The sequence below is a fragment of the Pteropus alecto genome, unplaced genomic scaffold (assembly GCF_000325575.1).
Source record: "Pteropus alecto unplaced genomic scaffold, ASM32557v1 scaffold106, whole genome shotgun sequence".
In the NCBI taxonomy this organism is placed as follows: domain Eukaryota; kingdom Metazoa; phylum Chordata; class Mammalia; order Chiroptera; family Pteropodidae; genus Pteropus; species Pteropus alecto.
In genome coordinates, this window is record NW_006442103.1 from 17,595,752 (window position 1) to 17,610,733 (window position 14,982).

The 14,982-nt window shown below is 45.7% G+C and overlaps 1 protein-coding gene across 12 annotated transcripts in view; it reads left to right on the forward strand.

Moving 5' to 3' along the window:
• The window catches only part of BCL9 (B cell CLL/lymphoma 9), a 77,245-nt gene that overhangs the window by 19,925 nt on the left and 42,338 nt on the right, over nucleotides 1-14,982 (forward strand). For 5 of the 12 annotated variants that reach the window (XM_025052171.1, XM_025052170.1, XM_025052174.1 and 2 more), the window contains exon 2: nucleotides 10,328-10,440. The exons of the other annotated variants lie outside the window; for them this stretch is intronic. The gene's annotated coding sequence lies outside the window, so the exon portion shown is untranslated. The remainder of the gene's footprint in view (nucleotides 1-10,327; nucleotides 10,441-14,982) is intronic. 12 annotated transcript variants of the gene reach the window in all.

Below are 14,982 nucleotides of genomic sequence, written 5' to 3' on the forward strand. Positions count from 1 at the left end.
ACAGCCAGGCAAGATCCCAGAAGAGCGAGGAGACCATGCGGCCCAAGCGTAGGATGGGTGGAGGCGGGTCTGAAGGAACAGCACCTGAGGATGCGTGGCGGGGGACCCCAACGCTGGGCTTAGAGAACTGTCATTTGGTCTCTTGGGCAGTGGGGAGCCATGGAAGGTTCTTGAGCCTCAAAGCGACATAAGCAGAGCTTTACTTTTGGAGCATTTACCTCCAGGGGTATGTGGGGCGGAAGGGTCAGACGAGAGCCTGGAAGGCCAGTTGGAGAGCTACGGGGCTCCTGTGAGAAGGGCTGAGGACCCGGATTAGGGCGATGGCTGTGGAAATGCAAAGGGAGGGCTGAACTTTGGAAGCACCAGAGGCAGATGTGATAGGATTTGGCAGTAGATTATGGGGGGTGAAAAAAAAAGGTGGAGGAGGGGCGGGGAGAGACTCACACATGACAGGTAGTGGCAAAAGGACGAGGCTCTTACGGGAAAATGGGTGAGTGCACTTGTGTGCTTGGGCGAGGGGATGGCAGGATTAGGAATAATCTTTTTAAAAGGCAAATCAGATTTCATTGCTTCCCTTGCTTAGTAATCTCTAAACGCCATTCCACTGCATTTAGAATAAAACCCAAACTCCTTACCATGGCCCGGCATCACCTCTACAGGATCTGGGCCCTGGTCTGCCCGAACCTCTTCCCTTATCACTCACTCTCCAGTGCTTCAGCCGGAGCCCCACGGGCCTTTCGGTCTCTCCAAAGCACCAACTTCCTTTCTACCTCAGGGCCTTTGCATTTGCTGTACCCTCTGCCCAGAACACTCTGCTGTCACATGACTGGCCTTTTCTTGTTGGTCAGGTCTCCGCTTAAGTGTCATCTCCTCAGAGATGACCAATTACGATACCCTTCACCCGCAGACACTCTTAATCACATCATCCTGCTTTTAATTCTTTACAGCACTTAACCATAATCTGAAATCAACTTCATTTGCTTATTTTGTGTCCGTTTCCCTCTATCAAAAGTGAAATTTAAGAGTGTGTTTTGTTCATAACAGATTATTAGAACCAGGCCTAGCGCGTGTCAGCTGTTGTCGAATGAATGAATAAATGAATGAATGGTTTCTCTTCGAGGAAGGCTGGCTTTTCACGCAGGTGTCACGGTCAGGTAGAGACGGCCAGCAAGGACCGGGGTATGTGGCACCTGTCTTACGGGAGATGAAAAGCAGCTCCTGGGCGTTTTTGAGCAATGGCATCAGCTGCTTCTGCTTCAGCCACAGCCCTCAACTTAACCTACAGTGTCCAAGCGAGTGTCCTTTGTCCTCCAGAGAGTGTCTTCTTTGGTAGGCGTTAGCGAATCCTTCCTCTATAAAGGAGTTTTGGAATTCCTGTCCTAGAGCTGCCCACAAGGCCTGCAGTGCCTTAATAATAATGTAAAATATTCACAACTACTTTTCACTAAGCACTTGTACCAGGCACTGTCCTCGGTGTTGCCATACATTTTCTCACTTAATCCACCTCAAAACTTTGTAAAGCGGGTAAAAAAAATCCCCCAATTTTGCATTTGAGGAAACATGAGACCCCACTGCACAATGCCAGATCTGAAGTTCAAATTCAGGCCGAGTGACTCCCAAGCCCGCACGCTTAACCGCTTCGCAGCGTCCTCTGTGATGAGGTCTGTGTGGGGGAGATGGGGGCTGTGTGGGGGAGCGTTTGGGGGGGGGGGCGGGTGGAAAGCGGGTGAGGATCTTTATCTTCCTTTGAACCCGAATGTGACTTTGGGGAACAGCCCGGATCTGTAGAACAGAACCCCAGTTGTGCCCCCGATAGGTGTGTGATCTCAGACTAGTATCTCTCTCAATAAGAAAACGCTGCCGAGAATACCGGCTCGCAGAATTGTGTCCGTAACACAGCTGGCACACAGTAGGACTTCCTTTTTCATTGCTTTCTTTTTCTCATAAGAGATACAACTAACTCTCGATTCTTTGGGCGTTTGGTTATCTCGCTGGTGGAGTATCGAGTCCCTTGCTTTTCCTCCTCTTTGCCATTCTCGTCGTGTTTAGGAGTATTGTGTAATTTGTTACCACTTCTGTGATGAAGATCAGAGGTTGCACCGATCAGAGCTTGCACCGTCCGTGAAAGGAACTGGAGAAATGAAGTGTGAAATGGTTGCTTTAAATTACTCCTTCGTTACTGTTTGAAGTCTGGGACGCTGGGCCAGCACTGGGGTCTCAGCGTCCTCATCTAGGAGGAGGTACTGTTACTTGTCTTCCCCATCACAGGCTTGTGGTGAGGCTCAAGTGATAGCCACGAAAGAACTTTCGAGAGCATAAAATGATGTGTAGTTGTGAGGTATTCTTATCAGCGCCATCATTGCAAAATGAGAGTCTATCCTTCTTTTTAGAAGGTCTAAAACGATAATAATGTTCTGTTCGTAGTCACCAGAGTTAAACCCATGCCTCCCTTTATTCTTCTGCTGAGACAATTCTCAAACGACTCGCTTATTCTTTTATCTTTATCCTTAAAGTTCTATCTTAAATGAAGTTGCTCTCTGCCCTCTTCGATAGGGGTAGCCAATATCCACATGTGGTCATTTAAATGAATTAAAATTAAATAAGATTAAAAATGCAGTCCTTCCGTCATACTAGCCTCGCCTCAAGTACTCAGTAGCTACATGCACCGTAGGGGACAGCACAGGTCGAGGACATTTCCGTCTTTGGGGGACGTTCCATTGGACAGCCCTGCCGTTGATTTTCTTGAGTTCCGCATCTCCGTGCTTTCTTATAATGCTATAGCCGCAGTAAAACCAAGCTAGTTGTTCTTTAGTTGAGAAAATCGAGACCCGATGGATGGACTTGCCAAAAACCTCATGGTAGAATATCAAGACTCGACAGAACGCTAGCCATCGTCTGTTCCGACTTCCTAATTCTATACACGAGAAGATTTAAGCCCACAGAAGTGGGATCTCTCTGCCCCTGTCCCTTCCACAGTGTGACTGTGAACACGTGAGTGAGAGTAGGTTTATGTTCCACCTGCCAACACCAACCATCGCAGAAGAAAACATGCCCGAGACAGAATTTACAAGTCGCTTGCTCCTGTCACCCCCCACCCTTCTCCGGATAGGCCAGTGCTGCTGGCGAGCCCGCACGGTGACGATATTTGCGGGAAGCTGGAGAGCACACGCTCCCACGGCTGTCTCTGTTAGGTCACAGATGCCCTGGAAGGCTGGCTGCCATGAGAACCAGAGTGTTCGGGGATTCAGACTTTCGAATAACTTCCCTGGACCAGCTCCGATTCCGGGCGATTGGCTTCTCTTTCTCTTTCCACTCATTTAACTCATGAAATTTTGGCTCTTTCAGCCCACTGCCAGGGGGAGTTATTGTTCCCAGAGTTATATGCAACATGGATGCAAAGCGCTCACAGCTCTTGTACATAGTAGGTGCCGGTGTTGACCTTGACCTTGTGCCTTCCTTCCAGCTCCGCCCACCCCATCCCATCCTCTCGCCAGCCCTTTCCTAGGTAGCCAGGTCAACACTTGCAACTCCCACGTTGCGAGGACCCTAGATTACTGGTTTTGAAAATTCTTTTCCCTTTGATGAATCTTCACTGAGAACCTACAATCAAGGGCCCAATCTATTTACTATTGGAAAGGTATAGGTGGGGGGTGGCGGCATATTTTTAAAACTTGTCATCAAGACGAAGGATCTGGTTGATATAAAAGCATTTCTAGGACAACAGGGTACATTTGAAGTAGGAAGTGAGCCAGAAACTCTGAGCTGCGTGGTCGCCCTTGCTCTGTGTGTGTGTGTGGACCGACCAAGCAAGGGCTCCGCTCTTCAGGTCAAGTGGCCGTTGGGGCATCGCTGGGAAGGGGGCTAGCTGGGTACCTGAGGAAAACATACATGTACAGGCAGAGGTGGGTCCACGTTTTGTGGCGCCTGACGCTGATTCAATTCAGGGAAATTTCCTGATAAAGAATATTCAAAAATATTTAGGTACAGGATCTTGGAGGAGGCCTGTGAAAGAGAGAGGCCTCGAAGCTAAAGCTTCATCGGTTTTTGTCTTCTGTGGAGAGGTTTAGGCCTAACTGCGCATGTTTCTGTATGTCTATGGTGTCCCATGTGGCTGGAACAGGGGGGACGCTAGGTGGAAACTAATCATACAATGATTCTGGATGTGTGAGGTTATTGCATCAGGCATCTTTTATTGACTTATCTGGTATGGAAGCTACAAAAAAAACGTTGAATTGGACCCTGTGGGAGAGAGTCTGGGTGGTGAGGAGGGAGAAGGGGCCTCTTTCAACGTGGGGAACAGAGTTCACTCCAACACTAACGCTATCTGTTAGCGGTTTTATCTGACTTAATGAAGTGATGTTGTATTCTTTTTTTCTCTCTTGTTGTCTAAAACCTTCCGTCCTCTCTCACACACATACACACACCCCTCCAACAAGTGGATTTGACAAATCCATTGGTTTTGGTAATGATTTCTTTTTTTATTAAGGAAAATTAAACATTTTTTTGTCAATTACAGTTGACATTCAATATTGTATTAGTTTCAGGTGTACAGCTTAGTGGTTAGACACTCGTCTACCTTACAAAGTGACCCCCCCAATAAGTCTGGCACTCACCAGACACCATACATAGTAATTACGATATGATCGACTATGTTTGCCAGTGTTCTCTCTATCCATGAGTTTGTTTCTGTTTCGTTTGTTCGTTTATTTAGATTTCACATATAATTGACATCCTGTGGTACTTGTCTTTCTCTGACTTATTTTACTTAGCATAAAACCTTCTAGGTCCACCCATGTCATGGCAAATGGTAAAATTGCATTCTCTTTTACAGCTGAGTAATATTCCATTGTATCTATGTACCACATCTTTATCTGATAGTGATTTCTTGTAAGAGTGAATTCATGTACAGAAGCTAGGAAATCAAGCTAAGTTTTTCAGAAGAGACTTAAAAAATTTCCTTGACATATTCCTATCATCAAGTTTAAGAAGAGAATTCTATTCTGGCCTGCTTTTCATAATCATAAATAACTTATTGCCAATATATTTTAACTGAGTTGACGTTTCACACATACTTGGTATCTGCCTAAGGGAAATTTCAGAGGGAAAAACAAAATGGAACTCATTCCTTTTTTCTTTTTCTTTTTCTTTTTTTTTTTGAGTCAAGTAAAAGCCAGGAGAAAATACTTCACTTAAAAACACTAGATATACTCAACTATTAATGGTACAAAAATCAATATATTTTTAAAGCGTCAAACCTGGCATGTAGCTGACCCTCAGTGGGAAATAATGTCTAACTCTGTTGAAAGAAATTCTATGAGGAAATAATGAGACCACGGGAAGTGAAATCAGGGAGCGTTCCTGCATCATGGAGCTTAGCTCCGTCCTTGTCCTAAGACCCCCACCCCCCCCTCGATCTCAGAAACTGATCTCTCCCTCCTCCCAATGTACAGATCCCTTTAATCTGCTTTGAGGGCGCCATTCCTAGTGACCCAGCAGGTCTGACTGCCCTTCCCCTTCGACTGCCTCCTATCTATTTCAAATTTTATCTTCCTTTTCAGCTCTAATAATTATACTTTCAAATGCAGGCACACTGCCCTGCAACTCACTTGCACAGACACTAGCAAACCCCACACCCCCTCCTTGAACAAAGCATGGTGTCACCTCATGGAGGCCCTTGAATGCCAATCTTTAAATAGTTCACGATCCCACCTACCTCTGTAGCCAGCACCTTATCTTTTTAGAAGTCCAAGCTACTCACTCTTCCCAAGAAAGTTCTAGCCATATTACTTCTCCCAGTAGGGTTCTGTCCTAGGATGGAAGTGCTTTAAGGCAAAACTGCGGTCAAATGAGCTCATAGGAGATGTGTTCCACAGTCTTGAAGGGCTTTGAAACCTAAGAGAGCAAATTCTTCCTAACAAATGTTCTGCTGACGGACACAGTCGACACAATCCAGAATGCTGGGGGCTTCGTAGGATCGCAAAGTTTCAGAATTGTAAGGAATCACAGTGTATCATTTGTCTCAGCTTCTAAACGCTTAAATCTCTCCTTTCATTACATTTCGCCTGGGCAATGCTTAACCAGAGAGGTTGTTGGGGAAAAAAAAAAAAAAAGCAAAACAAACCAATTTCTCAGTCACGTCACTTGGATGCAATCAGAACAAAAATGAATAGTTTGTGCTTTCTATACACCCATCTGAGGGGGAACCGTTTACTTATTTTTTTAAATATAGAAAGTGACAGGATGCAAGAGGAAGACAAATTCAAGAGGCCTATTAGCCATCTTCTGTTACCCACTTCTCTCTTTCCCACAGACCCTTCTAAAAGACGTAGGAAGTGACGTAATCAGACTTGAGGACATCTTTGAAGAAAGGCCACCTTCTCTCCAGGCCCTAGCAGGGGGCATTCTGAGAGAAGGTGCCGTTTCTTTAGAGGCATCGTCATGCACGTGCTTACATTTTTCTCCGTGGCTTTTTTGTATGTCTGTCTCATTTCTCCCAGCGTTCTCGTTCATCTATTTATATTTATTTATTCAGTCATTCCCTGAGTACCCACCACTGTGCCAGACGACAGGGGTCCCTAAGAACCGTAAGAGAAATATCTTCCCTTCAGGAAGCATATTCTGTTAAGTAGTGACTAATAAACCCATAAAGTAGCTTTGAAGAGAATTCTTACCAGAAGCCTGGAGGAGGGAAGGTGGACACCAGACAGCCGGGGGAAGCAGGGGAAGGAGACACGTCGTAGACTGGGCTTTACACGTCTAAGGGGTCTTCTGGGTGAACGAACGGGGGGCGTGGGTGGAGGCGAGTGGAGGAAAGGCGCCCGGGAACAGGGAACAGAGTGTGCGAAGTCATACCGCTATTTGAGAACAAGGCTTCCTAGTAAATAGTTGTTTTCTTGAAAAGAAACATTTTCGGAGCGAGTAGAAGGAAGTGAGCAAGGGGCCGGAAGAGAAAGGGACCGTCCCCTGACAAGGAATGTGAACTTTATCCTGTACGATTGCGACAGTACTTTGGAATAGGGCTAGGCCGGACGGAGATACCGAGAGAGGTGGCAGTGGGAAGGAGGAGGAAGAAGGGGCCTGTTTCAAATGTCTTGGAGGTCGAATCCGTAAGACAAGGTGGGAGGGAGGGAGAGCGGGAAGGGTTTAGGAAGACTCTGCCTTCCAGCTTCAGCACCTGCGTTTTAAAGGTGTCATTTTCTGAATTTTTTTTTAAGAAGGGAGGGGGAGGAGTTATAAAAGAAAGATGAGCCACAGGAGGAGATTCGTTCTGTTTATGTTGAATCCGAAGACTGTGGGACACGCTGAAGCCGATGCCTTAGTGGAGCCCGTGGTTGAAAACATCCGGCGAGAGCGTTTGTTTCAGCGGACAGACGTTGACCGCGTCCTTGCTGTGCGCCAGCCTCGTGGCCAACGGGTGTCTAGAGATATTGGTTTGAGAGCCGTCTGTTTATAAGCGGCGGTTGAAATTCTGGAAAATCATGCGGGAAGAGCGCGCCGCATGCAAAGAGGTCTCGGGCTGCAGCCCTGGGGAGGCCCAGTGCTTGATGAAAAGGGCGAAGGAAGCTGAGAGAAAGCGAGAGGGGGAGAAGGAGGAAGGTGGCGTCTGGAAGACACGGCAGGGAGGGAACTGCAGGGGGCCCCGAGGCGTCGACGGTGCAAATCCCCCCAAAAGTCGGCGAGACGTCGGCCGGCGAGGGCCAGCTCCTCTGACAGCTCGAAGCCGTTTGGGACCTGGGTCAAAGCAGCTCCACCAGGTGGGGCGGGTGGGAGCTTTGCAGGGTCATCTTCTTAGGGGAATCAGGTTTTCAAATTCTCGTGTGTACCTTGAGGATGTGAGCAATGGAAATGTGGCCAAGAGCGGGACAGAGAGGGGACAGAGAGGAGACAGTTTCGCGCATCATATTTTTTTCTGTGACTAAGTCCAAGCCCTAGCCACTCGAAATTGGTTAAACCTTTCAAAGCCTTTCGCTCCCCTTCCTCATCTTATCCCTTTGCCCACCCCCACCCCCCCGACTGATTTCTCTCCTGGATTCTAGACACATTTCCAGCTGCTCATGGACACCTCAACTTTGATCTCCCATGGGTCCCTGGAGCACAAAAAAAACACATTCACTTTCATCTAAACAGATGAAATCTCTTCCTGTCTTCCCCGTCCTAGTTCAATAACACCACCTCCCATCCAGCCTCCTTTCCCCCAGCTAGTAACTCACTGAATGCTTTCACCCCTTTACCTTCGACATCCAAATAGTGACGAGATCTGTTGACTCCACCTTAAAGATGTCTCCAGATTCAGCATTTTCTTTCTCCATCCAGCGCTGTGTCCATACTTCTTTGAGGACTTACTTTGTTTCATTATAATTTCGTGTGTGTGCCTCTTTTCTCCTCTAAATCCTGAGATCCTCGGGAGTTCTATTGTTCTCTTATTTAATCTTATGCCCCTGCCCCTAGTTTAGGCCTTTGGCCCCCCAAATGTCTGATCATATTCTTTTTTTAACAGATACTTGAGATAACAGTGGATAATATTTTCAGGGCTAGGCATATTTCTTAAACGGGACTGGATAGAGCGTGTATTCGATGCGCAGTAAAGATTTCTTAATTGAGTATTGCTGGCTAAGAATCAGGTCGAGAGGCTCACCCCATGGAACAGGAACACAGATTCTCAGCAACGGAAGGGGCCTTGGAGATGTCTTCCCTGGTTCCTTCAGTTACAGACGGCAAGGACCAAAAAAAAAAGCAATTCGGCGTAACAATGAATACACTAATTACAGCAAAAGGAGGGCTCTGGCGTGAGACCTGGGTTCAGTCCTTGACCTTGTCATTTCAGAGCCGTGAGGGGTTTTTGTTTACTTGTTTTTGGAAATTATTTAGGTCTCAGTTTCCTCACCTGGAAAATGGGTAGTATTTCTGGAAAGGTTAAGAAAATTCACGTGAACCAGTCAACGTGAAAGGAGAACGGACTCGCTCGTCATGCAGCTAGGGAGAGATGAACCCGAAAATTACCAGGTTCCCTAACTCCCTGCCACGTGCTTCTTTCCACGGCCACCGCGCTGTGCCACAAGGGAGGAGCAAGACAGGGAAGATGTAGGTCCAGTTCAGAAGTGGGTATTAAGGTGCCTCGAAGAAAAAGAAATTCCTATCACTTACCGAGGGCCGTGTGCCAAGTACACCCTTCATTCCATACGTGCTATCTTACCGACTCTCACCCGAACACTCCGTGGCGTCATTATCATTCCTGAGCTAGAGACGGACACCGAGGCCTAGGTGGAATAAATAATTTACCCAGACCCAGATCTGTCTGACTGAGCCCCAGACGCATCCTTTCTCTACGTGGCAAAAGGGACTCTGAACGAGACTTGGGTGGCCACCCTTTCCCGCTGCCACTGCTCTTCGTGGCTGCCCCTTCACGAGGCCGCGGTTGCCGCTTGTGGACTCGGTGTGATTTGAGTGGACAGTGTTCTGACACCATTTGTTTCACCGTATAGGAGAATCCGTGTAGACAAATGAGGATCCTACTGCCATCTGGGACCGGAACTCCAGGGGAACAGACTGTCTGTGCACCTCGATGGCAGGGGATGGTGTTTGTTTGTTTTTTTTTTTTCCATTGTGAAATGCCACAGAGTCCAGGAATGATAAAATCACCCTGGTTTTTCTTATGAACTCCTAGAAGTCATCTTTGTTGGTATAAATGAGATCATTTAGCCTAATTAGTTCCAAGCTTAATTAGCAGTAATTATCCCAACATGGGAGTAATATCCAAGCAGGAAGTGCCGAGTCCTCGATTAGATAGATCTCTAATTGGTGTTACAATATTGTAATTAAAGCGTGTTTGTACGCCTCTGCCACAGCACGCGATTTGTCTTGTGTCTGATTAAATGGGGAGACCCAACAGCCTTGGAGGGGGCCAGGACTTGAGATCTGACTCATACAACGTGTTAACCCCGTGACAGAAGACATCTGGGGACCTGCCTCCATGGTCATGGTGAATATGCAGCCCTGAGCCGAGGGCATGCCTACCGAGAGAATGTGGACTAGGTCCGCTCATCTGTCCACTCCCGTGTAGTGTGTGCAAGAGATTTAAAACGTAAAGAATTGAAAAACTTAAAAACATAAGTATTTGGCCGAAAGGCCGTTTGGTAAGTTTTATACTTTTGAGGGCTGCCTCGTATATAACGCGAAGGAGACTGGACGAAAAGAACAGATAACAAAAGCTATCATTTATTGAGCATTTACTATGTGCCAGATGTTGTGCTCAATGCTTTAAACATCAAAACTCATCAAATCTTTAGAGAAAACCGCTGAGGTAGCTATCACGATCCCTGTTTTACAGACAAGAACCTGAAGATGAGGGAGTGGCTTCACCAGGTCAACTCCAAGGTCATCCCTTCAGGTCTCACCTTGAACGTCACTCCTCCAGAAGGCCACCTCCGACCACTAGACCAGGTTAGGCTCCTCGTCATTTTTCCCTCATGTACTTCCTTGTAATCTTATCATCCCTCTTCCCCACCAAATGATAAACTCATCGGTCGCCTCCTTCACTGCTCTGTGCCCAGCGCCCAGCACCTTGCGAAGTGCCAGCTGCGTAGTAGGTGTTTGACAAATAAGATCTCAACGAACTGTCAGAAGTCACTCAACTAACACGCTGCGTGATTCAAACTCAGCTCTGTGTGGTTCTGTAGTCTGCGTGTTTTTCATTGTACCACGCTTCTTGTTTTGAGTGTTTGAAATTCCAAAACTAAGTTTCTAGGTCGTACAAGTACAATGAATGTCTATTTGGGGCAGGAATAGGGGAATAGATTTTCTTCCCTCTCATTTCAAAAGGCTGTGTTGCAATTTTGCAAAAGATCTTTTAACCGTTCACCATATTTACCTTTTTAATGCTTTGACCTTGTGTTATAATTTAGATATCTTTGCCCATGTGCAAATAATTGGTCATCGGATCTGATAAACCCTAGGAAATGAAAGTAAACCAGATAGATGTGCATTCATACATCATTGGATTCTGCAGATTTAGAAAAAGTAACTAACACTCTCAGAATCCCAGGTTCGGTTTTGACACACCCCAAGAACGTCCAGTTATTTTGGACGGTGACATAAAATTCTCAGGAGGTTTTTTTTTTTTTTTCAAATTGATTTTGCTTGATGTTTAAAAAAAATATAGCACATGATGCACTGTGGAGGAATAAGACAGGCTAGATCAGAGTGGATTCAATGCCTTTAAAACGTTGGGAATCGACTGCTATTTAATCTTGGTCACTGATGAAACATATTGAGGGATTAAGAAGCTCAACGAGGATATTTGTTGACTCATTGAAAAGTTTCTTAAACATTTTTTTAATGAGTAGATGATGCTTCCACAAACTATAAAATTCACAAAAGGGTATAAATGAAAAGGCCCCCTTCCACTTTGTCCCTCGCTTTAGCCACTCCAGAGATAACCAATTTTTCATATATCTTTCTGGAGATATCCTATGCACATGCATATCTATACATTCTAAAAGGTAATAATTCTTGATGCAACACCATAGCACACACTGAATCATAAAGGTGAATTAGCTCACTTCCTTAGTGTAGGCAAAGACAGGAAGTGAGAATGAGAAATTCAACACACAGAAACCGAAAGCACAAAGCTCTGTAAGTCTATTTTCGTGCAAAACTAAACATCGTGGTAATGGATTGAAATTTGAAATATAGCACTAATGAATGAGACATGCTGCTTGGCTTACGACAATGGTGACGTCATCAAGTGTGAGTCTTGAGTCTTCCTGGGTTTTTCTGCTCTGACTAACTCTTAGGGAGACAGTGCCATACGGCTCTCTGATACCAGCATAATGAGGCGGAGATGATGGGTCCCAGCCACTGTGAGCAATTTAACTGACTGTCGGTCTCTGTCATTAGAGAAGTTAGATGAGAAAGTGAGGATGAATTCATGCTAATCTAGGACCATCGAGAGAGAAAAGTCTATATAAAGGACATCATTACGTTATTTTGTGTGGACAGGGCTTGACGCATATCTTGGATGACTATTTTAGTGCAAGAATAATCCACAAAGCTTCCTGCAGTTATTATACTAATATTTGGGATTTTTTTTTTTTTTGGCTTTTGAACAAATAGAAATGATCTAACCATGGTATTAAAATAATTGGATTTGCATTTATACAAGTAAAAAAATAAACCCAGGTTAAAATTGTCGCAGTACGAGTACCTTATGATATCCAAGGCATGCACTAGCCAAGGTCATCATCAGCTTACTATAGTTTATATTTAGAATTCATTGAGCCCCGCACATGGTAGGCTCTGTAGAAAACTTGGCGCCCTGGGAACCGATAGTCTTAAGCTCTTCATCGCGTCATTTTGTTTTTCAAAGTCTTGCCTATAGTCCCGGTAGCTTTTCTTTTCACCAAGGGCTCGCCTCGAATGGAAATAGATGCCGATGCTTCTTTTATGACTGTCGAAGGCGCTCATGACTGAGTAGAGTGTGATTCTCTTCCGAAATGTGCCTCTGGCAAACAAAAGGACCAATGCGATGGAACATTCCGGAAGCATCATCTAGGACCACAGCAACCTTTTGTCTTCATGTTAAATATTCTGTTCCACGCACTTGTATTTTGCGCCTCAATTTTTGGCTTAGAAAATATCACTGCTAGAGAACAAAGTGGCTCTAGATTGGGGCTCAACCCTTTTTTCTTCCCTGAGTGGAAAGATAAGCTTTTGCTTTGTTTCTCTGGACCTCGATCTTTCCATTTCTCATGATAGATGTTAGACCAATTGATCTCAAAGGCCCCTTTTGTCTTTGCCATTTTACCAGTATGAGCTTTGGAGCAGTGCTTTCAAAGTTTTTCTACCAATTCTCTCTCTCCCTCTCTCTCTCTCTCTCTCTCTCTCAATGGTTCTCTCTCTCTCTCTCTCTCTCTCTCTCTCTCTCTCTCTCTCTGTCTCTCTCTGTCTCTCTCTCTCTCTGTTAACGTCTTCATGGTATCAAGCTCTGAATGAATCAGGCTATACTCCATAAGACGGACAAATCATCTAAGTTAATTGATTGCTTTCCTTTTACTCAGCTTAAATTTAGAAAACCTTCCCTCTCCGTGAAACCCTAATACAATTTGAGTTCTCCCTCTCACGGTACATCTCCTCCCAGCTCCTGGCCAGCTTTTCTTTGCCATTTTAATATTTCCAAGAATCCGCCTTTCTCCTCCTGCCAAGGGACAACTGTGTACCTTACTTCAGTTACTCTCCTTTCAACCATTAGTAAATTTCGTTAGTCCTGCTGTCTTTTAGGGCGGGGACCATGTGGCATCCGTCTTCTTGTGCTTCCTGCTCTCTATGCCAATGCTTTGCACACACTAGGCGTTCAGAGAACGGTGGTTGAATTTCCGGCCATTCCTCTCCATCACATCCTTCAGACCTTCCTTCCAAGAAACCTTTCTGGACTAATTCAGTTCAGACTTGGCATTCCTTTAATTTGCGTTCCATAATACTTCTGTACACATGGTTCGCATCACATTAACTTGTGTCGTTATTTGCTCGAGCTCTTCCCTTTGAAGTGTAAGCGAAGCAAAAGGGCGAGGTACCCAGGCTTGGAATTAGGAAACTTGGGTTCTGTCTCTGTTCATTTACTAGTTGAATGACAAAAGACGGTCATTCAGCCTCCCTGGGTTTCAATGTTCGTCGTCGTTGTTGTTTAATTTAAAAGATGAAAGGGCGAGGAAGGATCAAATGATTCCAGCCTTAGAATTCTGATTTGGGGGCGTATCGGTTCCCTAACAAGATTAGAGACTTCTCAAAGGCAGAGAATATCCTTTTTTGCTGCTGTCGTTGTTGTTATGACATGGAATAGACAATATCGGTCGACATGGGCGCTACTTCATAAATTCTTCCTTCGAAACTGACGGCTCTTCTGCTCAGGTGTGAAAGTTACACCTGAGCGTGACCCTCCCAGGTCAGAGCCCATGACCCGAAGGGGCTCTGGGATCCACTCTGGGAAGTGCCCTTCCAGACTTGGTCATCGGCAACTAAGGTTGAGGGGTACACCTAACAGCTTTGCCTGTTTAAGTAAATGTGTTTATGGTTTGTGCTGCTTTCCTCAGGCAGATCATTTCCTCAAAAGTAATGAGAGCTGTGAGCGATATGGTTGAAATCCTTCCCTGGGCCGAGATGGAGAACCACGTGATGTGGAGCAAGCCCATTATCCCAGCGGCACTGGCTGGCCGAGTCTGGCAAATATTAACTCGGGAACCACAGCGGCAGCGGGAGACAGCAGTCTGCCCACCTTCCTGAACCCACCACCTTGGGGCGGGGGGTGGTTTCCGATTTTCCTTTCCTTGACTTGAGCATTGCGCTCCTTTTCTGCTTTCATTCATTCTTCTTTCTCCTTTCTTTAAAAAAAAAAAAAAAAAAAAAAAGCGAAACTAAAACAAGACATTGTAGTTTCTCCATTTATCTCCAACTGGAAACGCTGATCTTCTGAGTTCAGGGCAGAACGTTTTTCCTCTTTCACTTAAGTGGTGTGTACAGGGCGTTTCTTCCTCCGAAGTTTCGTCTCTGCCTCCGAGCCACAGGCCTGGGCATCGGAGGGAGTCTGGTCCTCCAGACCCTCGTGCCGGCAGCTATGGGCAGAATGGATGGGCTGTGAGAGCAGCTCGGAACCGCTCCTGTGTCCCGGAGAAGATTTCTCTGGAGGGAGAGAAGCACATGCTATTTTTCCACATGACAGAGAGGGGAGTGACATATTAGGTGGAAGAAAGCTAACACGCGTCTGAGTGTATGTAAAGAAAAGACTTATAACTAACAGGGAGGAGTTGTGGTTTAGGTTAAAACCACAGAGGAAGTGAAGGACGTTACCACCTTCCTCTTTGTGGGTGGAAGATTCTCCTTGGCTGGTCTCTTGGGCTCTGTGAGGCTGTGTCTCCCTGTAGGAATATGTTTATTGCTCCCACCCTTCTAGAAAAGTCCAATGCATTGTGGTTTGTGGTCTCCGAGAGTGTA